This window comes from Camponotus vicinus, unplaced genomic scaffold, assembly GCF_025532165.1.
Source record: "Camponotus vicinus isolate PSW18456_S1 unplaced genomic scaffold, iyCamVici1.0 SCAF_5, whole genome shotgun sequence".
NCBI lineage: Eukaryota > Metazoa > Arthropoda > Insecta > Hymenoptera > Formicidae > Camponotus > Camponotus vicinus.
In genome coordinates this window covers 10,406,065-10,432,656 of record NW_028141977.1, presented here as the reverse complement: position 1 = coordinate 10,432,656, position 26,592 = coordinate 10,406,065, and the positions used below count along the sequence as shown (strand labels likewise).

General features: G+C 33.0%; 1 protein-coding gene across 2 annotated transcripts in view; it reads left to right on the top strand.

Annotated features, from left to right (window-relative positions):
- The window catches only part of Mesr6 (misexpression suppressor of ras 6), a 582,772-nt gene that overhangs the window by 41,042 nt on the left and 515,138 nt on the right, over positions 1-26,592 (top strand). The gene's annotated exons all lie outside the window — the stretch shown is intronic.

The following is a 26,592-nucleotide window of genomic DNA, read 5'->3' as shown; positions in this document are numbered from 1 at the left end:
AAAATCTTAGTACTGGAAATTCCGTTTTTTTTGTGTGTGGAATTGCGGTGGATTGACCGGAGCCGCATACCGCTTCGGATTGGAACAGGATTGCCTTGAAAGTTTTGCACGGAGGGTGCGAGGCTACAGGAACCGGGAACCAGGAACCAGGAACCGAGTGGCAGACCGGCTTGACTGGTCCAGAGCTTGCTCATATGTAGGTGTACGTACAGGTACACGTAATACATCAGCGGATTCGAGATGCATGTGGCTGTCTCGCTCACGTAATCCGCTGGGAGTGGCGCGATATTGCTCGATTCGATTACGATTCGAGTTGGCTAGCTCGTGCGATTCAGAAGAGTGGATTCAAGGGTAAAATTTCACATTCATGGAAATGAAATGAAAATTTCAAATCTTCTCTAAAACTGTGAGAAAGGAAAATATTTCTTTTTTCTTTCTCTCAGTCAGAGAGAAATATCAATTTAGAAATTGCTCCAAACTGCTTCTCTCAAAAAGTCATCGCTATTTTATTTTTTCTTTATTAATATATATTATATTGTACAGATTTGAATCTTGACATTACAAATATTTCAGAAAAGTTACAAAATTTTAAAAAGTACATCTTAAATTATATATACAGGGTGGGCCATTTTAATCTATGCACCCAAATTTCTTTGTACCTAAGACAGATACGGAAAAATGATTCAGACAAAAGTTTTATGGTTTCGAGGGGGCCATAAGATGGTATCATTGGTTTGACCTTGAAGAGTTATTTGAAAGTCACATGAAGGTCACCTTTAATTTCTTAAATGGAACCTACTATTTGTCATTGCATATTCTTGTAGCTTATCTCGAGAGCTTTCCAAAACACTATAATTAAGTACTTTTTTGTTAAGTACTTTTTGAGTTATGAGGCTTGAAATAATTTCTTAATTTTACATAAACCGTAAAATATCTTGTAAAATATTCATTTTTCGATTATCTTACCTTAATACTTTTATGTACAAAATAATGAGAGGAATCAATTGGTGTAAAGAAAACACATAGTTGTTTTTAAGAAAAAATATGGAATTGTTAATTGCAAATTACATATTTTTTCTTAAAAACAACTATGAGTTTTCTTTACACCAATTGATTCCTCTCATTATTTTGTACATAAAAGTATTAAGGTAAGATAATCGAAAAATGAATATTTTACAAGATATTTTACGGTTTATGTAAAATTAAGAAATTATTTCAAGCCTCATAACTCAAAAAGTACTTAACAAAAAAGTACTTAATTATAGTGTTTTGGAAAGCTCTCGAGATAAGCTACAAGAATGTGCAATGACAAATAGTAGGTTCCATTTAAGAAATTAAAGGTGACCTTCATGTGACCTTCAAATAACTCTTCAAGGTCAAACCAATGATACCATCTTATGGCTCCCTCGAAACCATAAAACTTTTGTCTGAATCATTTTTCCGTATCTGTCTTAGGTACAAAGAAATTTGGGTGCATAGATTAAAATGGCCCACCCTGTATATATATACACATCAAAATAGAATATATGCTATTATGTGTTTGGTATTATATCTCAAAATAAAATTTAGCTGCTTTTTTATTTATTCTTTGTATTTTGATTGAAAATGAAATTTTGAGCTTTTTGATAAGACGCTCATCTTTTGTACAGAATCCATATCTCTATCATTTCTACGCGTGTGCATGACATATAGTTGGAAATGGCGGAAATATCAGAATAAGATTAATACTACTTATATATATCTCTCTTTCTTGAAAAAAATCATTATCGAGGAATGCCAGGCGCATTGACTTACATTAATTACTGAATAGAAAATTTAATAATGGAAATTATTAAATTTCTATTTTGGCAAGACTTGTCAGACAAGTTGTATGACGGCAAAATTAATAATATTACTAGTACAGTGTAGGAACGGAGGATAATAAAGCGGTGCAATTTTTTTATGCGATTCGTTAATGCTACAAGATCGGATCATTATTTCTCATTATGCGAGTTATGAAATTAGTGGGCGTCATAAAGGTACACTTTAATATTGCGTCACTTTCGCATGTCATTTTTTCATTCTTATATAATCTCTTTTGGTTGGTCTTTTCTCACATTTGTATATATATTTGAAAGTAAAGAATTAATAACTTTTTTTAAAAATTAATAACTTTTTTGGAAAATATTAAATGCTAATAAATAACGACATAAACGCGCAGCTTATCAATAAACAAATTCTTGTTATAATATACGAATTTGAAAAGAGAAAAGATTTGAATAATTTTGAATTTCTTTTTTAAATTAGCTTCAAATATTGCCATTTTCTGAATAAAATCTCTACACAAAGCGCAAAAAAACAAAGTTAAATTTCTCAATCATAATATAATTAATATTATTAATATAGTTCGAGTCTGAAAACTATCTATTCTACAGTTTTAAATGCATTCTGTTTATGTTTACAATAATATATATTTGAATAAAAATACACCATTAATGAAAATGCTATCTGTACATTTTCTTATATTTTTTATACATTATTATTAATTCATTCATCCATTAATGATATAATTTAAAAGATGAAGAAGCAATAATATTTCCGATTTATGGTATCTATTATGCGTGAAATAAAAATTGGTCCATTACTGAAAATGAAATATAGCGAGCATAAATCAAATATGCTAGCCAGCGACGATAGTAATCATTAAGGATTTCCTTATTAGTATTTTTATTATATAACATTATTTAATTAATTCAAATAATATATTGTTTTTAATTTTATTATCCGTTAAACCGCTAAATAGAACTATAGAAGTTCATTGCAAAAATTTTCAGTCATAAATTTTAATTATTATTTTATTGAATGTAATTAGTTTGATATTCGATGATATATTCGCATTTAAAGTATCGATTTTTCGACAAGAATCTGCAACCATAAATGTCAAAGAACAATGTCAGTTGATTGTTTTAGTTAGTTCGTTGCATTGATGAGTGCTTAATTTTCTGAATATTATTATGTCGTAATTATTTTTTATGTCGGCAGCAGGCGAATTCACGAGCTGACTTATATCGAAGAGTAAAAACACGTCCAGACCATCGGTTAATTAACGTGTCTAGACTTATAAGGTCGATAAGTCATCATAACAGAGTTCCCATCCATAAATACGCCCAAGTAACTTCGCGATTTGCACACTGCACACGGTAGTAAAGATATGCAACCTACTTTATAGCACTTATGTCGACGTTGGGATAACAATAACTCGACTTTGAAGTTGCTTTCTGACATGCTAGCGAGTTTTTTTGCTCGAATATAATTCATCGAACAGAATGACTTCCTATACGTACATATATCAATAAAAAAATATCTAATAATATATAAAATCTTATTCTCTCAATCTAGTTTTTATTAAACAGGTATTAGTAAGATGACATTTTCATTGCCTTAATTATTAATTAAATGTTTAGCATTGCATGTCGGCTAATCATGTTCATATAAATCGATATGTATTTCTTGTTGAAATTAATTATATTAATTGCGAGGAGATATCCTAATTGTGTTGATGTCTTAATTGAGCTATCTAGTTATCTATCTGACATCTGATCTATTTAGTATATCTATCAATTAACCCATCAAGAGTATATATATATATATATATATATATATATATATATTTAATTATATCTATATATATTTTATATATAAAATAAATATATATAATATAAAACAATTTTTTACTAAAAAAATATTAGTTTTGTCTAAATTATTAGCAATATGTAAATTTCTCGAAGTGTCAATAGAAATATGAAGTATAATTCTATATCATAATATTCGATAATTAATAAACAGATTTATGTTGCTTGAAAAAATGGATACATTCACAAGCAATATTGATTCTATTTGCTAATTATAAATTCGGCGAGAAATGTTGCAATCGTCAAGTTGCATTCGTTTGTTAAGTAGCGATTTAAGATATAAACGGACTGAAGATGTGCCCGCTATTCAGAAGGAAATCAGATATAATCGCGTGAAATTATCGATGCTGGGAAAAGAAAAACGCTTTTAATTAAAAATAATTATGCCTTGTGTATGTCGTGCGTGCAAGCTGCATTACCTGTCGCCGTGTAAGAGCAACGGAACTTGAATATCAAAATCCCGTGATCGTGACAAATTGGCTACCAAAATGTCGCATCAGTCTCTATACCGTTCATAAGGTTATTATTACGGGGGATTTCAATGGTGTATGGCGAAAATGTTTATTCGTCTGAGATATCCTTTTTCCTTTATCATCTTTCTTTTTTTTTTTTATTTATACGCAGTCGGTCGCATTTACTCTCATCTACCTTTTCTTTACACTCGCATAGATTATGAGTAAACGTATCTTCTTTTTTCATTTATCGATCTTATTTAATATAGTAATGAATTCTTTTCTCTTCACACGTATTTTCACCATTGAAAAAAAGTTAAATTAATATTTTATGTTGTACGATTTTTCTCCTTTAATTGTAGTATTTATTTATTTTAATTATGATTTTTTTCAGACCTGTATAATTAATCATTCTCTTCTTCCTTTTAATTAGAAAACAGACAATATCTTCCATTTGCGGATTTTGAGTATGTCAATCACTCGCAGTTATTTACGATTTTTTTAATTTAAAATAGATGATGGTCGCTGTCTAAATTTTACTTCAGATAAAAACCTTTTTAGAGCAATTGAAATACAAATCTTTAATAAGTTATAATTTATAAAATTTTAGTAAAATTTAAGGAACAAATATTATTTTTATAAAATATTTTTATTATTCTCTCAAAAAAAAAAGATATTAAAAATTTTATCGTAAGAGGAAAAGGATTATATAAAGGATTAAGTAAAGAGGAAAAAGATTATCAGGAAAAAAAAATACTTTTTAGGATGAAACATGGATATTATCAATTTTTCAGCGAATTTTTGCAATTTTTAACACTGTTAATCATGAAAACTTATTTAACAATCATTCTTAGTAGATTTACCCAGTATATTTGTAAGTCGATATTGCGCATCATGTCATTCTTCCTTATATCTCTCGCGAACAAAGCTATCTGAAAGGCAAGCATATTTCAAGGTTATCCGGCTGCCTCTGCTTGTCACCGAGGGCAGGATCGACCCGGTCCTCCTCATCGAGCTTCCGACTGTTACCGTAGCAACAGACCAAGCCGAGCTTTCCTAATGCGTTTCCATTCTACCGCCGCCTACCTATCCAACTACCCTTGTGTTGCCGGGTTTTCCCTGTCAGCGTCGAGGATGGCAAGTGCACCGGAGATCTTCAAAAGGAAAAAAAAACACGGTTTCATGAGCGCCATTCGTTCGGCTGGGGAGAGAGGAAGAAACAGAGCGGTGGGGTCCAACGAGAGTCGTTTGAAAGGGGTTTAGTGAGGAACAGGGGGGAAGAGTGGGCAGAGGGTGAGAGAAAGGAACGAGAATCCACAGAGCACATCGAGACGGGCGATAGGACGGGCGTTGCCATGCCGACGAATTATTATTTGCGCCCTCGTGCGTCGCTTTAAAAGGGAGTCCGTCGGCACCCTCCGTACAGCCTCGCACCTGGCCCCGCCCCTGGGCGCCGGCAGCGTCGATATGGATTTTTTTTCTCTGATCCCCCGGCGTCTCCTCCACTTGAGAGCGGCGCGACGCCCGAATTTTGCCCGGCCCCACCATCCTGCTTTCGCCGCCAACCCTCTTGTTCGCAGCCACCCTTCTTTTTCTTCTTCTTCGCCATCGCGGCTTGAGATATATCGGAGATCTCTCGAGCATGCCTGGGCCGCGACGACCTTTTGTCGCCTTCCTCGCGCGTTGTGCGACACGGCTAGCTGGCTCGATGCGGGCGACGATGCTACCGGCGCTCGAGCACTCGAGACCTTCGAGGACGTACGACGCGCCGCGCTCTGATGAGCTTGAAGGGTGCCGCGAGTCGGAATTGCGACTGGGATTTTGGGGTTGGACGAAGATGCGGACTCTCTTTCCCTCTTGTCCCGACTACTTGTAATTTTGACATTACTGTCATTCTCCTGTGCGTTAATATTCATATAGTTGAAAATGACTTTTCTTTTGAATGTTAGGAAATTTTCTTATAAGTAAAAAATTAAATATCTAAAATATTGTTTATGTATAAAATTTTTTGAGAGAATGCCATTTTTGCTCCTTCTAGTATTTTCTGAACGTTTGTATAGAACAATTTGAAATAAATATGTCTTATATATATGGCACATAACATATATAAGTAAATATAAACATATTAGAACTGTTGAAAATGATTATTATAATTCTTTTAAAATTATTTGTTTATATTGTTCAGTATTTACATTTTTCTAGTTTTAATAATTTAAACTTTTTTTATTACACGTTTAAACAATTTTTTTTTAACAACAGATATATCTTATAATTTTTACTTAATTAATTATTCAGAGATTAGTAGCATTTTTCTCTCGAATCTTATTCCATATAATCAAAAATGAATTTAATATTATTTTTCATCATACACGTACATATATATTTTCTGCGATGAATTAAATCGAGTTAAATCAATTAAAAGAATTAATGAAAAAATTATAAAAAACAAAGGTAATTTCATAAGTTTATAGACATTACGTTTGAAAATTAAATTATAAAACATGTATAATAATTTAATTAAATGTATTTAAATAATTAAACGCATATATTTGAAGATATTATTGAAGATTTTATTAAAATTAAATTATAATAATTTAATTTATTAGCCGGAATGTGCGTACGATATTTTTTAAATTTATTCAACATGCTATATAATACTGTATTATTGATAAGTAAATGGAAAATATAAAATTAAATATTAAATTACTGATGGAAACTGGAATGTCCAACTGTGCGGATGAATATAATTAAAATTGTGTAGATCACGAATGTGAATTTACTGTATAATTAATATATCGTTTGCGTGACCATAACGAATAATTGCTACTTGCTATAACAATGTTTGTGTCATTCTAACAGTAGACATGATAACTACAATTAAGTAAGTCTTGCGGTGTGAAATTAAACCTCTTGCGAGACATTCGCTGATTCGAAAATTACATTTTCAGAATTAGCGGAAATGATTGACGGTGTATTGCACATACTCTATATAATTTTATTCTATATATATGCTTCTTTTATGTATCTATGAAAAATTAGACATTTATTTCTGAAAGGTATTTTCACACATGTACAAACATTTTGCACACATATAATGAATACAATTTAAATCAATATAATATGTAACAAAGTAATTTTCGATATACATATTTGAAGAAAGAAAGAGAGAAAAATAGAAGCCAAATTAAAATAAATACTATAGTATCTAGTCTAGAAAAAAAGAGAGCAACAAAACATATGTTACTATTTTAAATAAGATAATAATTCATAAATAGCATGTTTTGAAACTGTCTCTTAGCATCTTTTAATAATTTACCATTATTGATAATTTGTTATCAGCAATAATACATACACATCATAAATATTAGCGTTATTTTTTATTTTAAACTCTTAGTATAAATTTTTCATCAACAACTATAATATTTTTGTAGTAATTATATTTACTTGAATATAAATATTCAAGTTATTAAATTATATATGAGAAGTAATTTATGACATGAAAACGTAAATTTGATAATCGATAAAAAATTATTCAATTGATTATCCTTGAATCATAAGTCGTGCATCTCAAACTTATCAAAAATGGACTGGAATCTTTTTAATGATTAATGATTCTAAATATTGCATTATATTAAAGAGATGTGTATTTATATTTATATAAAATTGATAATATAAAATCTATAAAGTCTATAAAGCACTATCAGATACTTTAAATTATTGATTCTCATATTTGTACAAATCCTGTAACAATCAAATAAAATCTCCGTTACATTTCTTTTTTTTTAAATTATGTCGAGAATCTCTAGATTCATACACCAGCGCGGGCGAAAGTAAGCAGAGGCGATGATGAAATTTTCAGTGGAGTCTACAAAGATAATTATATATGCACTGCTCTCTGCTCACGCGACTCGAAAGAAAGGCTTCGTTGACAGAATGACTGAGCTCTTGGCGTTTATTTTTTCCGCCATTTTGTTCCTTCTCTCTCTTTCTTCCTAAAAAGAAATTCTGTTTTCGCACAGTTTGCACGCTGAGCGAATTTCGCATCAGTAGAAATGCGATCTCGATATATTATCACTAATTAATGCTCTAATAAATACTCCAACGACTACTTGTGTCTGAGACAGTTGGCTCGGCAAAAGGGGTAACCGAGTGTTCTCGAATTAATTTCTATGGGGATTTGAACAGATCGATGCAGGTTTCCAGGCTTCTCTCTCTTTTTCTCTCTCTCTCTTCTTTATGAGCGAATTAAACTGAGTGAATCTCTCATAACCATTGCAAGCTGGCTGCAACATAGGATATAGAGCTATCAATATTTTAAAAATGTATTTAAAGTAAACAAGATAAGACAGATTTGTTTTTTCCGAAATAATCGAGTTATTAAGTTTAGTGATTACTAACATATATAAAACAAAACAGGTTTCATTATTACATGCAGAGATACATAACATTTCTGTTATTTAATTCTTCAAGCAAAAATGTGCAAAGTCCAGGAGATTAAAGCTAAAATTAAAATGTAAAGAAGTAACAACAAAGGCAAACTAATTAAATATTTATATTATTATTAAATCAACATGATTTTACCAACGTATCAATAAAAACTCAGTTCTAATTCTTTCCTTCTATAAAAATAGCAATAAAAATTAAACGAAGACATTATTTACACGCAACAATTAATGAAGTGAAACAATGAATGATAAATAAAATTAACATTAATTCCTCGGCAGGATTCAATCAGCGAGAACCCTCGATATTGCTTGCGTTAATCAAAGGAGAAGCGGCAGAAACGAACAATGGTGGAATTCATCACCATGATTAACGGAATTTTCGCGTTGAAAGTCACGCGTTTCGAGATTATGTTCGCCTCGCGTACTATTCGTCCTCGAATTGATATCACGGAGTTTAATCCAATATCCTGTGCGCGCACCGCACGTGCAATCCGCGTCGATCACAAAGAGAATCGCGTATCGGGAGTCGCGTCGCGTCTGTGTGCGCATGTCGCACACCGATATACGTTATGAGCACCATACAGGGCGCATTGTGGTAGAGGATGAGTGGCACTCGGAGGGTCGAGTGGATCCTTTCACGATATACAGCCAGAGGCCCATGGGGGTTTCCCTCCGTGTCGCGAGCTCTTTCCCACTCGCCCACCTCGGGTAGCCTTTGCGAAATCCTCGAGCGAGATGGTCGACGCCCTTGTCGAGGGCAAGATAGAAGGAGAGAAGGGTAAGATCGGCCATGTTGCCGGGGGTGTGTCCGAGGGTGTAGCCCGGACCATAGGTCTCCATGACAACCTCGTTCTGTCCCGACCAGCTGGAAGTGAGGGTCGCTAGCGTTGTGCGCTCAACCCTCCAACCGGAAGCCGCCGCAACCGGAAATTGGGTTGCGGGGGCAGCGAGTGGGAGCTGCACGAGGGAGGAACGAACAAGGAATCGAGGGAGGGGGGCGGGAGGAGGAAGAGAGAAGTCACGGGGCGAGGAGAGTACGGTTAGCTCTGGCAAAAAATGTGAAAGAACCATGCGATCCCCCGTTGATATAGCTACGGTGAAACGCACCCTACCGTGACGTCGAATGATCGATGACGATGTCGGGACGTGCGAGTACGTGTGCGGCACCTACCGTGTGCCGGTGTGTCCTTTGTTCCTCCTGCGCTACGTTGATACCCAATTCTCGACTTAATCATAGGTTTCACGTAAGTGCATTAGGATGTATCAGATTGATACGAGCGCGCCTCGTTTGGCACATTGTGGCGTATAATGAGACGACGCACCGTCGTACTTGAGAGGAAGCGACGCGTGTATTAATTTATCTGATTAAAACTGCGACGGGATTTATAAGCGAATTCTTCCGGTTCACCGTCTGGACGCGCGACTTTAGCGGTTGAAAAAAAATTCGCGCCAAGTATATAATCTTGGTAAGAAATGAGACGATTTTTTAAATCATTAGACGATTATAAATCTTGGTATTTTAAGCGATTGTAAAATAAATATGAATTCAAAAAGAGAGATTTCTTCATCTCACTATAAATTATAGCAGAATATTCAGTATAAATTAAGAAGATGCAATTAGACTGTTAGTTACTGAAAGAATCCATAGATGAAAGCAATGGCGAAAGAAAAAAGGAATCATTGTCTTCCCCTTGCGATGTAAAGACTCGCAGACTTTCCCATCGCGCGGAACAATCGCTTAGTTAGTTATGATAGCAGCAAATCGCGGGAAAAAAAGGGAAAACCGTAACGAGACCAATGTAGACTAATCTTTTCCAATGGCTGCCTCCTTAAGCTCTCTCATTACCAGGTCGCGTCTTCGTGTGCTCAAGGAGTGCATTACAATTTTGACGGAGATCGTAATCCTTATTATCCTTTATAGACGCGGCCTTCTCGTTAGCGCCAATGTATTCTTTGCTCTTTACGAGCTGTAAAATAATTTAGAGAGAGAGAAAGAGAGAGAGAGAGGAAGAGCCACATAGGTTTGAGTTGGCGCGGGATGCATGTGCAAGGCGCATTGCGTGCGCGACGCAGCATGCAGCGTCCCGTTATAGGCACAGATGCTCTGGGATAGACGCACCTTTGGAGTATAAATATATTTATACGCGTGCCACACGCGGAACCTCCGCGAAATCGTGCATTCGCGCGAGGAGACGGCGAGAATGCGTTCCGCGAGGAGGAAGAGAGATCTTCTCTCGGGATGCGAGACAGCCTACAAGATCGCATTGCGGAAATAAACGTTTTTACCGAAACACACCATTGGCATTGATACTTAAGCCGGCTGTAAATCATCGTTAGACTCGTGTTCTCTGATATCGCAATGCGGTACTGCGGTACCGGTAATCCGCGATTTCATGGCGTGCCTTTCCTCGCAGGCGATGGGTAAGTACTGTCTGTGCGAGGATTCTGATCGTGATCAAATCGACGAAATTGTGTGATAGCCCGCGAGCGAGGATACTGATGAATTTTCCCATAATATGAATATTGTACCATTTCACAGAAACTCAACATTTATGGCAAGATCATTTTTTTACTCCTTAATTCTTAATCTGTATGAAATATGCTCTATTTAATAATTTTTTAAATATATTCTACATATATCTGGTATTTTTTATATTTATATTTAAAATTATATGTGTTAATTTTGACAACTTTTAATTGGAAAATTTAAAGAATAATCTTGAAGAATTTCAATATATAAACTTAACTGTACGAAATATGCTATAATTAATAATTGTTTAAGTATATTCTACATATATCTGGTATTTTTTATATTTTTATTATGTGTTTTAATTTTGACAACTTTTGAATGGAATAATTAAAAGTATAAAAAATGTAGATAAAAATAAAGTAAATAAAGATTAGAAAGTGAAATTTTATTTCTACAGTTGATCATCGGTTAGAAATACATAATTTTGACAAATTTAAAAAATAATCTTAAAGATTTTCAATATATGAAGGACCAATCATTGAGGAAGATAATCACATCTAAAAGTACACTGGTTAATAATATTTGTTATAATTGATCTACTAATTGTTTTTTGTCAAGGATTTTAACAAGTGAGCTAGAGAATTGCAAGCTAATTATGTAATTAAATCTCAACTCACATTTGACAAGAGATACTAGCTTTACTATCCTTGCGCGCCTAAAATGGTGTCTTAAAATTTATAATATCATTGGTATGTCAATTAGATCATGTTATCAGTCGTTTTAAATATTGAAAGATATCAACTAATGAAGCTCGATCTTGCAAATATAACTACAAAGTCATAATTTTTCACATGCACAGCCAATCTTATCTTCTTTAATATTACACTTAGTGATTCTCGTTCACGGCATTGAAAGGAAAGTTAAGATTTTAGTATGAATATCATCACGAGTATATTACACGAGGCTAATCACACGCATTTACATCATTCTGATACATCAAAATGCACTTACATAAAACTTATGTAGAATATCCGCAAACCAGATAACGTAATATCATGCGCGTTCCACATTCAGTAACGAATAACAAAGTTAAAACTGCACGCAATTGCACGCAATATTATATCATTGTATATTTATAGTGTGAATAAATAATAAATTAGCTTAAAATAACTTTTTGAAAGGCTCTTAAGCGATGTTATAAATTCCATCTCTAAGAGATAAAATCTAAGTTAAATCTCGATTAACATTAATTGAAATTCATGAAAATGGTGCATGGCACTTTTTCAACGACGATAAATAATTTTATGCTGTTAAAAATTCTGTATTTATAAGATATTAATATTATTTTGCAAGTAATATAATATTACAACTTCTGAGTATGCACTCTTTTTGTGCGCATGTTTCGAAACGCAGGAAATTCGCGTCGCGTCGCGTGAATCGGAGCGTGGGGTGTCGGAGAAATGTACGGGGATGGATTTTTTTCGAGGCGATGCCTCATCGATTGGCCACGCCCAGTCGGCCATTTTTGCTGCAATTACCGAATTCGCAATTAATTAATGCCGCACTTCCCTCGATTGCCTCGATTGTCGGAGGAAGCTTTTTATAAATTTACCGATCCAGTGCATCGATGCGTTTGCATGATGCGTTTGCGTGATTTTTCTTTTTATTTTCACGGACGTATGACATACACCTGCAACAGCTGAAAGTAACCTCGAAACGATCCACGTGAAATAAATTGTAATTAGATGATTCGCAAGAGAGTAAACAGGCCAAGAAGATCGAACGATGTATGTTACGTATTGTTTCGTGATAAATGTATAAATGTGTTGTATTTATACTCGTGTTTCCTGCCTGGCCAAAAACGGAATATCCTGTTATTGTTGCAGTCTTTGTGGGAATACTTGGATACATTATATATATTTGCAAGATATGATATTACAAACTACTATTTTTTATTTAATTTGTCTGATTTACATATAATTGTGAAATATTAAGCAAAAATGATAATGCTTGCATGCAATAGGAATATGCATTTTTTGAGTTTAGATTCTTGAGTTTATCAAACATTTATATTTCTGCAACTTTATCATACTCATAATCAGCGCATAATTACTGAGTAGAAACACCTACTCATGAAAGTTATACATATGCAGTGTGGTCATTAGCAAACGAATCAATATGTAATGTCTTGAAAAGAGTTGACGATTGATTAATTAAGAATCTTATCGAACCCCATTACTTGATATAGGGAGATAGCATTTTGATCATACTTGTATGATTGCAAAGTATATGATTATTTCATAACCTGTTTTCTGTTGCAGGTGAGTTTAATCTATCGTTTGTACGTCGCATGATACGACTGGCGGAGATCGGAAAGCGAGATTCAAAACTTGCACATTGTGAATTCGCTTGTTATCAACGGACTGAAAAATCAATTATCATGGTATGTTTCTCATTTAACATTGTTCTGTGTATTTTATTATTTCTTGAATTAATAATAAAATAAGATAAAAATGCTAAAGAAAACGCGGTAACGTTAAATGAGATTATTTTTGAAATGAAAAACAGAAAATGGAGACCATTATTATTGTTCATCGTCAATTCTGTTTTAAAAATAATTTCTCATATTTTTTTCATATGGATATATATATGCTGCAAGTGCACGGAACAACTAATATGTGTCTGAATATTCTATTTCCATGCTAATATATACAAAATTTACTACCTTTCTCTTATAAACTAATTTACAAATGTTAATCTATACCATTATTACAATAAGAATTAAACATTTATTTTTAGACGTAATTATCGCGATATTCATTCAATCCTAAACGATTTATGCAAGAAAGAAAATAACAATAAAGACAGAATTATATTCATGACAATGTTCTGTACAAATACTTGGGCAACATACATAATTAGCATTTTCCGAATTAATGAAATAATTCGAGGCTATCAGCGCGTCCATTTTTATTGGGACTGCGATTGGCTGAATCCGCTCTCTAATCTAGTTTGTTAATTAAATCATTTTGTCGGCATATCTAATCATATGACAGATTCTTCGAAAGCAATCAGACTAAAGACGCGAATGAATCATTCGACTCGGTTGCTGTAATCAAAATGTAAATCGAACGCTTCTTCTTTCCCGGATATCATCGCTTATATTGCGGACACGTGCGACAGTCGGTCGCGTTGAATGCAGGTGTGATAAATGAGAATGTTACCCACGTCGGAAGGAGTGTTTTACCGCGAGTGAATCGATTTTCCATCGTTGGGTTTTGTTTCGCGATTTGTGTACGCTTTGCACGGGATTCTGTCAGGTGATAAATATACGTGCTATCATCGAGCCATATTTTATTGCACCAAAATCGAGAATTATTTTTCCATACAACAATTACGTGAGATATATTTAGATGTTATATTTTAGTTTATTCGTTCTAATTTTTAATTCGCTGAAATATTTATGATATCCCTGTCTTTTGTTTTATGTACAAATCTTTAAATAATGCGATAAATTTAATTTTTTTTATTTTAATATATGTTCCTTTTTTTAATATATGTACTTTATATTAGTTACTTATTTATTAGTATTTTAATATATGTACATTTTTTTAATCTTATAAGAGCATTAATAAAATTTCAACTTATCAAATGATTGAAACTTGAATGTAAAAATTTAAAAGACAAAATAATAATATTTTTCGAATTATATTTAATTAAAAAATGATCGAGTTTTATTGATTAAAGTATATATACAATGAATTTAAAAATATTTGCTTGTTACTTATTAATATCATTATTCTTCTTAATATTAACAGACGTAACCAGTCAAGTGAAATATATTTTCAAACTGATAAAAAATATTTTATTTTAAAGGAACGGAATATCATTGTCAACTTTTTGACATATCATAACATCGCCTATCAGAATTAGAACCTAATGACTGATAAATAATCATGACCTAATGACTGATAAAATTATTTTGGCGCGTTTGTCTCGTACGCGATGTTTGTAATATTGTGTGCGAACATTACAATATACAATCTGGCACGTATCGATCAGACTGATATGCAACATGCTACGACACGGAGACATCCGGTCTAAATATTTAGCACCGTCGATATGCATGCTTCAACGATCGCTATCCGTGGAATTCGTCGACCTTGAGGAATTTTCATCTTCGGTCATCTTGTTATCCGGCGGCGGCGAACCGAACGCGCTGGGAGAAACTTTTCCTCGTTTGCCATTCGTAACGCGTCACCTTCTCGATACGCCCGCAGATAAGAATGAAACGTCGGGCTTAGAGGAATGTTTACGATTCCTCGCGGTGCGGTGTACATACGCGCGGAATTTTATGCAATCGCACCTTGTCACGCCATGTATATAAATGCCCGTGTAAATTATTTTATAGCGAGTAATGTTCAAGCCAAGATGGAAAATGTTATTAATAACGTCATTGTTTAATCCGTTCCTCCATATTTTTATGAATGTAAATTTTTCGTTTCCTCCTTCAAATGTAAATGACATAAAATGATAAATTACGATAATGAAACACGAGATAAATTCTTGATACATAAGAATTGCAGGATTTTTTTGGATAGAATAATGATCTGTACTTGATTTCTTTTCGATATCTCTTTGATACACTCATCATTTATACACATGACGTATTATAATTATATAAAAAGCTTAGGCGTGAAGGAAGCAATTGATCTTCTCATGGCAAGATAGGTCGAAGAATACAGATTATCATGGCAGTAAAAGCTAATAGTAGTAAATGGGCAAATGAAAGCGGATCGGCTGATCGCGTCCTACCGATTTATCGCTTCCTGAAGCGACCAATCCCTCGCAAGATCGCCCAGAAATGCCTTTGGTCTCAGACCTCGACTCCAATGATTATAATTCTTGTCTATTCACGAATATTTTGCGCTTCTATTATCTATCTTTCCCTTTTCTTTTTTCTTTCTTTTGACATATTTTTATTTAGTATTGTGTGATCCACGTAATGAAATACTTGACTATATATGTCAATAATTTATGTACATCAACGACGAGTTATGGTAAGTCATGAAGTTTTGTTTGACATATAAATTGAATTTTGAAATCCCTTGAAATCGCGTATATTCTTTGTCAGACGAAATAGCCATAATAAACATAAGATATTTTGTATTTATAACGATATCAAAATATATGAAGTATATTATACATCAGACGCTTTGAATAAGTTGGAATTCATTAAAACTCGCATTCTCAGTTTTGACGAATTCTAGATTTTAAAAAAAGAATGAATAAATTCAAATATTTTCAATTAACTCTTTGGATTTCACTCAGAGTGAAAAGTCAATAAATATTTGTTAACGTAATGAAAGAAAATCGATACTTTGCATTTTGTAACTTTGCTTCAAGCAGAAAAAATAATTTCATTTCCGAATAAGCGAAATAGAGCGTAAACATCTTTCCATTCATTTGTTTGTCAAGCTTAAAGTTTATTACGGGAACGCCGTCCGCTTTCTTTCCGCTCGTTCCACTTTTTCTATCCGCTTCATTCGATGTAATAAACGATCTGGTTGTAGGAAGGGAAACGCCAACTACATAGTGATATATGACGCCAGATTAATGCCGTTTCGTTTATGCGTCTGGGAGAATTTCTCATGTAACAAGAAAAATTTGAAAACATATTATTATCCGTACTGAAGTGATGTGAAAAAAGCAATCAAGATGAGACTGATACGATTCAATTTTTGCCTTTTTCAATAATGTGTGTGTGAAAGACAGCAAAAATTAGAAAATTATTGCCAAGTTACAATTATTATATATATAATAAATTAATAAAAAATTAAAATTATATAGCCAAATTACAATTATTATATATATCAAAACTATTATAATTTTGTTTTATTAAAATAAAAATTATTAAATTTAAAAAAATTATTAAATTAAAAAATTATTTAAAAAATTATTAAATTACATATATATATACACGTACACGCAATACACATATAGATATCAGAGCGTCTTTTCATGTTTCTACAAGCAAGAGAACAGTATCTAAAAATGATTTCGGATTTTATTTACATTCGAAATATAAAAGTACGACTAAACGATTATTGATAAATGATTAACTTTAAATGATTAATTTGTACACGTGTAATTTTTTTCTAATGAAAAACATAATCGTGAAAAGAAGACGATTGAAATACAAGGAATATTACTTCAGAAGATTAATTCTTAATTACTGCATTATTGCATCTGCATTTATTTTCTGTTAATCTCTCTATTCGACCTTTTTGCCTCCGTTGCACTTTTCTCGAGTATTAAATTGCGATTATATATCTCAGTTTCTTTTCTGCGATTATAGCAAAGCATGTTGTTTGTCGTGGATTTTCCCACTAATTGGATTCCTTAGCGCGGGCCAACAGGTCGTACACGACCAATTTGTTCTTGACACGTATTTAACATGGAGACTCCCTTATTATTAATTAGTTCCAGCAACATCTTTATTCCACTTATATACCTTCAATTACATGCGTATGAATCGGCGCGCTGATGACCGATTATAGTCATAAATCACTTTATTACGTCGGCGATCCCCCGCACAACTGCGGATAGAAATAATTAGCAATAAATTGTCCCACTGTCGATATAACACCTCAATTTTGCGGGATTATTCTCAACGATGTAGCACGTAGGTTTATTAAACGCAAGTTAATGGTTTTAAAGGTTTCGCGGGATTAAATTTTTACGCGTTTCGAATATAACGCGCAATCTGTCACTCGATAAACCATGCGTCGCGTCGTTCCTTTTATAATTAACGTATCGCACGAAAGATTAATGTCTGTGTGATTACGAGCGTGGCTTTCGCTTTGCTCACGCCTGGCCGATCTAATGAGCGCTAATATTCCCGCTTAGTGCGCGCAAAAACTCTTTTCAAAATGCGATATTAAATCGCTGCACCGCTATAAAATCGCTCCTAATCCTTGATTACACACGAGATATTTTATATCCGTGCACATGCGCATATATATTATCTAAGATCGAAGTGTGTGTGTGTGTGTGTGTGTGTTTGTGTACATATGCAAGTGTGTAAAATAATTTCATCGATCATGCTACGTACATACATAGATTTTAATCAAATGTATGTGTCTTTTATTTTTTATATGGCTCTATATATGTTTATTTCTATGCATTCTATATATATTTATTTATTTTAATTATATATATTTTGAATATAATATATAAAAATAAAATTTTGAATATTTTATTATCTCTTCTTTTGGATACATAATCGATTTAAATAAATTAATATATTTTGAATATGATATAAAAATATAATTTTGAATATTTTCTTATCTCTTCTTTTGGACACATTGATAATCGATTAAAACAAATAGTTATTGCACGTAATTTAGTTCATATCATGCGACTCATAATTTCGATCAATTAATATAATAGTAATAATAGTTTTTAATTGGTATAAAATTTCTAATATGTGTGCTTAACTATGAATAGCACATATTATAAATGATATTATTATAAGTGAATATATTTATATAGGATATTATTTGCATTGCAGAAATTTAATTAAATAACGTTGCAAAAAGCATATCTCTTAATATAATTTATTTATTTTATCGCATTTTATCGACATCCAGATACATGTAATATCATCTGTATCTACATATGAAATTTTTTATTCCTTTTAAGCGAATCTACTTCCTGTCGACATGGAAATTTAATTTGATTCCAGTTGCTAATTGTAGCTCAGTCGTCATTTGGCTAGAATTACCGATTGGAATTAGATTAAATTTCTATATTCTGTAACGCAAGTTCAATAATGCAATTGACGATTTTATTAATTCCGGTTACTCCGTCCATTGCATCGATAAGAAACAAGTTCCAATTTAGATGGATAAAATTAGCAAACTTATAATGGCATGCGGGATGCTGGCAAATGATAAGATTAGTATCGTAAACATTTCGCGAAATCTTGATTAGCTTTCAGAAGACAAATATTATCTATGTCATTTGCTATTTTGAAATTATAATGGTATAATTAAAGGTGATAAAAACAGATACTTGGTTTATCGAAGAACGGGTTTTTATATCAGATATTGCATTTTGAAAGACGTGTTGACGAACTGCAGAAGTATTGATTTAATTATAATGGTGTCAACATATATTAAATACGCATTATCATTTCGCATTAGCAGAATATCCAACAAATATCTCGTATCATGACATGTAAAGTACGATATTTAGTAGCTAGATAAATAAATTTTAACTTTAATGGCTAAAATACGAGAACTCATGCGATTACTAATCCGATAATTTCAAAATTTACACTTGACTCGTGATATAGAGCTTCGATTTATAGCAGAATACCAGTTTATTTACCTTGATGATTATTACCCTCCTTTATTTCTTAAAAATAAAAAATTCTTCATTTTTTAAATAAGATATTTATACATATTCACATATATATAAAATTCTAATTAAAAAATATAAAATTTTTAATATTAAAAAATATAACTAATAATAAAACTTTAATAAAATAAAATAAAATAATACACTTTAAATAAAAACAAATGTAGTTAGTAAAAAAAAAGAAATATGCTTATTAATTTTGCATATAATACAAATAAAAATTTTATGTGAACCTCGAATATGTATCAACATTTAATTAACAGTTATTATTTTTAATTCTGTTACTTATTATTTTATTGGAAAACGAAATTATAGTGATTCTTTCTTCTAATTTAACAAACGAAACAAACCTTTACATAGGTAATTAAGAAAGAATTTGGCCAGAATTTATGAATAGTAGCCAGATTTGTATTACATATTACAGCCACCGCGGCTACAGCTTACTGGTGGACGATTCTTCAGTCGCATGAATCTTCGTCCAAGTATCGCCGGAACTTGGAAATATCTTGAAAAATATATATGCGAAGATATATTATTATTACGGCTCGTAACAGCGTCCGTATCGCGAATGTGCGTAAACGACGTAGGACGCGTAACGGCGGTCGGCCGAGGGATAACGCTTCGAGAATTATCGTAAAACGCGAAAAGGCCGTTTATGATATTATTCCGCATCGACTGAGAAAATTACTATTGGCTGTAAACTCGTTCTGGTTCTTGCGGGTCCTTTTTACGATCGACGTGGCTTCACATTTCAGCTGTACGCGCGGACGTACTTAAGCGCACGTAAACACGTATACGATACCGCTCGCTTGAGATTCGCCGCATCTTGACTGATGTGTGTGTTCCCGCAAGCGGAAACGCCGGAGATTTGCGAGCAATGCGGAGATAAGAGAATCTCTTCGAGATTTGTTGCAACGTAGAGAGACCGCGACTATGCCTCCTCTCGGACGCGCCGCCGGTCGTCGGCGATTTCTAATCTCTCTCTTTCGGTTAGATCGCCGACGTCAGTGAAAAGTCACCGGCGGATCTCGCGGTCATAGCCTTTAGAAATGTGCTAGCTAGATCTCAGCAAAACGATTGCAATAATGTTCAGAATTCTAAAATTATCTATATGTTTATGTATGTCAATGTTCAATTATTGAACGAAGAACTGTTTAATAACATTTTCCCAAAGAATTCTTTCCAGAAAATGGATTGATAAATTACCGTACATTTTGATCAATTGTTAAAAATTTATTTTTGCTAAAATTGTAGAATATAAATTTAAATTATGTGCTTTTATATTAATGTAATGAAAAAAAGAGTTCTCGATACATATTGCTAATCTGTATTATTGAACGCGAGAGAATGATAGAGTAAAATAAAACTAACTTATTTTAAATCATTATAGTGTAAGGAAAAAAAGGACATGATTTCTCGCTTTTGATATTGTAATTTAAAGTGAAAAAACGCGAGTCTTAAAACGTTATCTATTAAATCTGTAGGTAGACTATATACAAAGCTAACAGATAATTTCTATTCTCTTTTCCTTTTAATTATTAGTTTTAATTATAAGTTCTAAATTTTGTGGTTAAAGTTATTATTAATTTTATTAATTTTATTTGAAGAGTATATAAAATTTGTAACACATCTCTAAAGATTCTATATAAACAGATAATACAGATAATACAGATCCTCATATTTCATAATTTTAATATTCATTTAATATTCTATAATACTTGTATATAGCAAAATGACTTGTAACAATAATTTTTATTAATACTTTTTATCTTGTATTAGACGATATATATAAAATATAAAAAGAATTTTTGACGCGCGGAAAAAGAATAACTTTTCGCCTTCCATAAAATATGTAAAAATGCGTGTGTTCGCGATGTATACAGGTCTTTCTATAATATAAAGCCATCCCCCAACGTCACGCCATTATCATTCTTATTCACGTCGTTCGGCGTCGGGAAAGAGAGATCCCTCAACCTTTTACGAAACCTAACGATCGCGGTTGTTGCGACCGCAGGTGACCGAGTGTCGGGAATTTTCTGACCGTGCGTAATCTCGCCGCTCGTAAACGTCCAGACTGATTTAACCGCTTTCGCCACGACGGCCGTTCATTTTCTCGCTAATTGCGCTCTAGGCTCGTCGATCTTTTTTTTTCTCGCTCTGCCGCTCACTGTTCGCCGCGTGAGTTATTCCTTGGACGCGGCACGAGATATGCGCCTTTTCGTACACTCTGTCGAGATCAAACTTGATCGACGAGACAATCCACTGTACTTGGCATACACACTCCCGACACATAAATATATTCTTGATTTGTCCTCGCGTCAAGAATTGCGTTCTCGCTGACGTTTCGCTGAGGTCTATTGTTTAAATCGCGACTTTCTAATCCCCGACTAAGCGTGATCGACGAGTCGCGCAATCGTCAATTAGAATCGAATGCAAGTACGACTGTCGTTTACGTCAACAAAAATCGATCTAAGAAGTACGTAACGACATTCACACGCCGAGTTCCAATGCATAGTAAAAACTGTTAGCTATCGGCTTACGACTAGCAATAAGAGATCAGCGTAGTATGATAATATATATCTTGGTAATTCATTCATGAAAAATATATAACATCGCAGCGTATTCATTTTCAAAACCCCATAAAATACGAAACGACTGGTATTGTAACGCGAGTTTATAAGTGAAATCATAAAGAAGGTAGAATATTATAGCACGGAGACATATTTATGTATTTAAAAAGCGCATTCCGTATTTTTATATTCGACGACGTGATCAAGCAAATAAAACGCGATGCAAAATCAGTGTTCGAAAAAATGAACTGTGAATTGAACTCTTCATGAGAATATTTTCGGGATTTAAAACTCACGGGCTCGAAGAATAAAACACGGGAAACGAGTTTCTAGCGCAAAGGTTGACCGTGTGTGGCCGGTTTTTGAATAAAATCAAATTGGATGAAATAGAACCGAAACCTATCCGCTGGTAGGCGAACAATGACCGTCTCTCTGTCCGACGAAAATTATCATTACTAATTTCACCATCGAATTCTGAATTCACGAACAGTTCTAGTCGGTCGTCTGTTCATTAATGTCTATTATATAAAACGTTTTTTTGGGGGATATACATATATATAAATTCTTTTTTCACTAACGAATGTCTATTGTTTGCGAATTTTTATTCACGTGCGTGATATGAATATATAGTTATTTAACGCGTTAATCTAAATTTGAAATTGATTTTAATTTCAAGTTACTAATACATTTTTGTTCTTTTTTTAACCTAGTCATAGAAATTATTTTTCCTAGTTTTTATATTAAACTAAATAGAGTATAAATAAAAAATTATTATTGTAATTATTCGTCTCCTTTATTAAATTTTGTAAATTATTGCAAAGTATTATAAAGTTTATATAAAATTTATATTTTTTAAAAATTTTAATAAATTCTTTTATTTTTGAAAAATTTTTGTATATGAATTAAAATATTATAGTTATATAGAATTAATATATATTTATTCATATAATATATTATTCAACTAAATAAAAAATATTGAATATTGTGATATTTTATGTATAAAAATTTCATGAATAACTTCTTTTTAACATAATTAATTCTTGTGTGCCATGCATATATATTTTTAACAAAATAGAAACAGTAAGACAAAGCTTAGATTTTGCAAGATCTTTAAAAGGAATTTTTATTGATGATATTATCTCTGCTCTGCAATTATCTCTCTTCTAATTGATATATCCACATTATTCGCAATCATTATAATCAAGATTACGTGACATTGCTGAGAATTGAGATAATCGCGAAAGATTCTCGCGCTCAACCGAGATGAAAATCTTTGATCAACGGATTAGGAGCAATATTGGGAGATAAATACGATTGTTACGATCGATAAATTCTAAACGCGAAGCTACGTACTTATTCTTTCATCGCGATGTTAAGTACCTCGCGACAGAGAATTATTCTTATGGTTGCGCAAAAATAGCAGGGCGTCGTTAAATCGCGTAGGGAAATGCTAAATAGGTCTTTGAACCGGTGTAAACGAGCGCTAAAGATCTGATAACGGCCGTTAATATTACAGCCGTGAAGTGGGCGTACAAACGCGGGAAATCATTTCGTTTGACGCTTATTTCTTTTGCCTCAACCGTTCACCGATATAATCCAAAGTTAAAAAGATTGCGTTGAGAAGGAGCTTTATTGGAAATCGATACGAGAAATATTAACAATCGTACGCCAAACAAGAGTAACGAAAATCAGTATCTTTTGTTATTTTAATTTATAATAACGTACGCAGAAATTTCTCACATATATGCAAAATTTTTGCTCTTGTTGATCCTTGATTAGCGGTTATTAATAAATACTAAACGCAGTTTCGTTGCAACACGCGCATTTTCTAATATAAGACTTCCGATATTATTTACACACATTCACATGATATATTAACTTCGTGGGAAACATAGAGACATTAAAGTCGCGCATGTCTGTCGTTCCTTTTACGCTACGAAAATTGGCAGTTCCTCGCCAATGTTCTCTTGCCTCTTTGCGTTTATTCACGTGCTTCGAATGACATACGAGCGTCGTAAAAGCCTTCCTCGGTCTGAACGTTTCTTCTCAGAATTATTTAATAATGGCCATATATATATATATATATATATATATATATATATATATATATAATTAGTATTCAGCGTTCTCAATGAATTATACTGCCTGATTTCAACTCATTAGATCCTACGCGGAGGCTCACAGCGGCGCTTATCGTTAAGAGAATTGTCGCGTATTAAAATTCTTTTGCAAGGTTTTCTTGGTCTTTTTCTTACAAACCATGTCTCTTTGCGCACATTTCTTGCACATAGATTCCGGCCAGTTTCGTTCCCTCTTTCTCGACCTGTTATGTGGTCAACAAGAATGTTTTCATGGCAGTAAAATTTGTCCCGTGAATAGGCTGAGAATAAGGATATCGTCTTATGGAATTTCCGGTATTACCATGACAGTTCTTCTCTCACTACAATAAATTTTTCCCTCTCTTTTCGCTTTTTATACATACATATGAATTAATAAATGTTAAATGAAGCGGTGGTTAATTAAGGTGTCCAATTTATGAAGTGCGAAATATAATCGGCTCGTTATACGCTTAGATTGTATTTGTTTTTCCGAAGTGTATGGGGTTTATAATGTCTTACTTTGTAATGTCTTTATAGTCCGACGTATCAGCTTTCTTCTACCGAAGATATAAATTAACTGACAAAGAGTGCATGCATACACACACAGATCGTTATTACAATAAATGTGGCAAGGCATGCATATTGCTTTCTACTTTATGATTCCTTCCTTAATTGGATAACGGAAATTCTCTACAAAACTTTCCTTGCTATTGTACATCTATTTGCTCTACAATTGTGATATATAATGTAAGTTTTACTTATCAAATTAATTCTAGAATAGATAATTTTTTAAAAAAGCAATATTTATGATTTCAATATTAAGAGTTATACGAGAGAGTATAATTTTTCGCACAAGAATAAAATTATTTCACAGAACAGAGCGTGTACAATGATTTACTTAAAAAAAAGATTTTATTCTTATTTTTCTGAATTTTTGAGATTTCTTTTTATTCTTTCATAAATATATAAATTTTTATAAATGATGCAGTAACATCTATCGTATTCTTTCAATGATATAACTCGGTGAAATAATTTTTTATTCGCGACGGAATCTGAGTTCGTTGTTGGCGGAAACTCGGGTCAAGAAGGAAGAATAGCACACGAGAGCACAAATGCAAAACGGACGATGAGTGTTTGAGACCAGGAAACCGTTTGCACGAAGTACGAGTGGCAGTCGGGCAATACGGGCCCGTTCATTGTCCGTCCTTTCGTCCGTCCTCGCGGTCTTTCACGATTACTTTTGCCGGTTCGCGGGCACAATGAGTGATTTCTAGCCGGTCCTATTGTTCCCTTTCGTAACGTGAGTTTTATACCAACTATGGTCACGCTGAGTCTTAATCGTCTTGCATGTACAAGTTTACCGGGGAGAACTTATTTCCTAACAATACTCGCGAAAACGGTATATAACTGTTACATGTAGGTTACATCCATAGAGAGAGAGAGAGAGTTCGTTAATTAGAAGTAATTGTCTGTAGTGTCTTAACGTATAGTTTTTTTCTATTAATTCCGCGCGTCGAGTCGTGATATTTCTCCAGAGTTTGCAAGAATTTCTTATACGCGAATTTTTACAAGGGAACGTTTTTGCGAAGGCGGTTAAAATGGATATCATATATTCTCGGTGTGGCTCGTTAACTTTTATTTTATGATTACTGAGACGAAAGAAAAAGCAGGAATATATGTTTATGCATTCTCACTATTTCCATCCTCGCCTTTGTGCAAATTTTGTTATCTTTCCGCGCACAAATAATCGCGCGGCTCTGGATATTATACCGCTTTTTTGCCGGTTTGATAACTTTTGATTATTATCTATGCAACCACTCCCGTCGTATCATATTGTTTATGCTCAGTTTTACATTTATAACATCAGCATTTTTATTTTTAATAACGTTAAACAGGAAGTGCCAACGTTTCAACAAGAGTAATCACGCGCCGCAATATCGATTGTTTTGTTTATATAGAAAATAAGAATGTGTAGCGCGAAGCACTATACGATTAATCAAACCGATGAAACGTCAATAAATGATCGGCCGCGCGATCAGGACTACCGGACTGTTCATTTTCTTTAATCTTCGAATGACGATGTCGGCACAACGCGTATAATTGCTTTAATCGATGTAATTAGGAATGGTAATTGAGGTTCTGGCTGTAATTGCGGTCGAACCGATTTCTTTCTTTCATGAATCGTGATTGTATGTATTTGAGATTGCGATTATCATCAATTTGACGTAATTCGTCGATCATTATAAATCCGTACACACTCTGAATATTCTTGCAATAATCCTCTTTTAAATATTCATTGAATTCGTTTTAATTTAAAAAATTTTATTACAGTAGTAAGTGTATAAACACATGTTGAAATTTGTAAATTACACAAATACATACATTCAAATTATACATACATGTATTACACTTAAATTAATTAATATTTTAAGAAATAATTGTGTGAGATTAAATTTGTCAT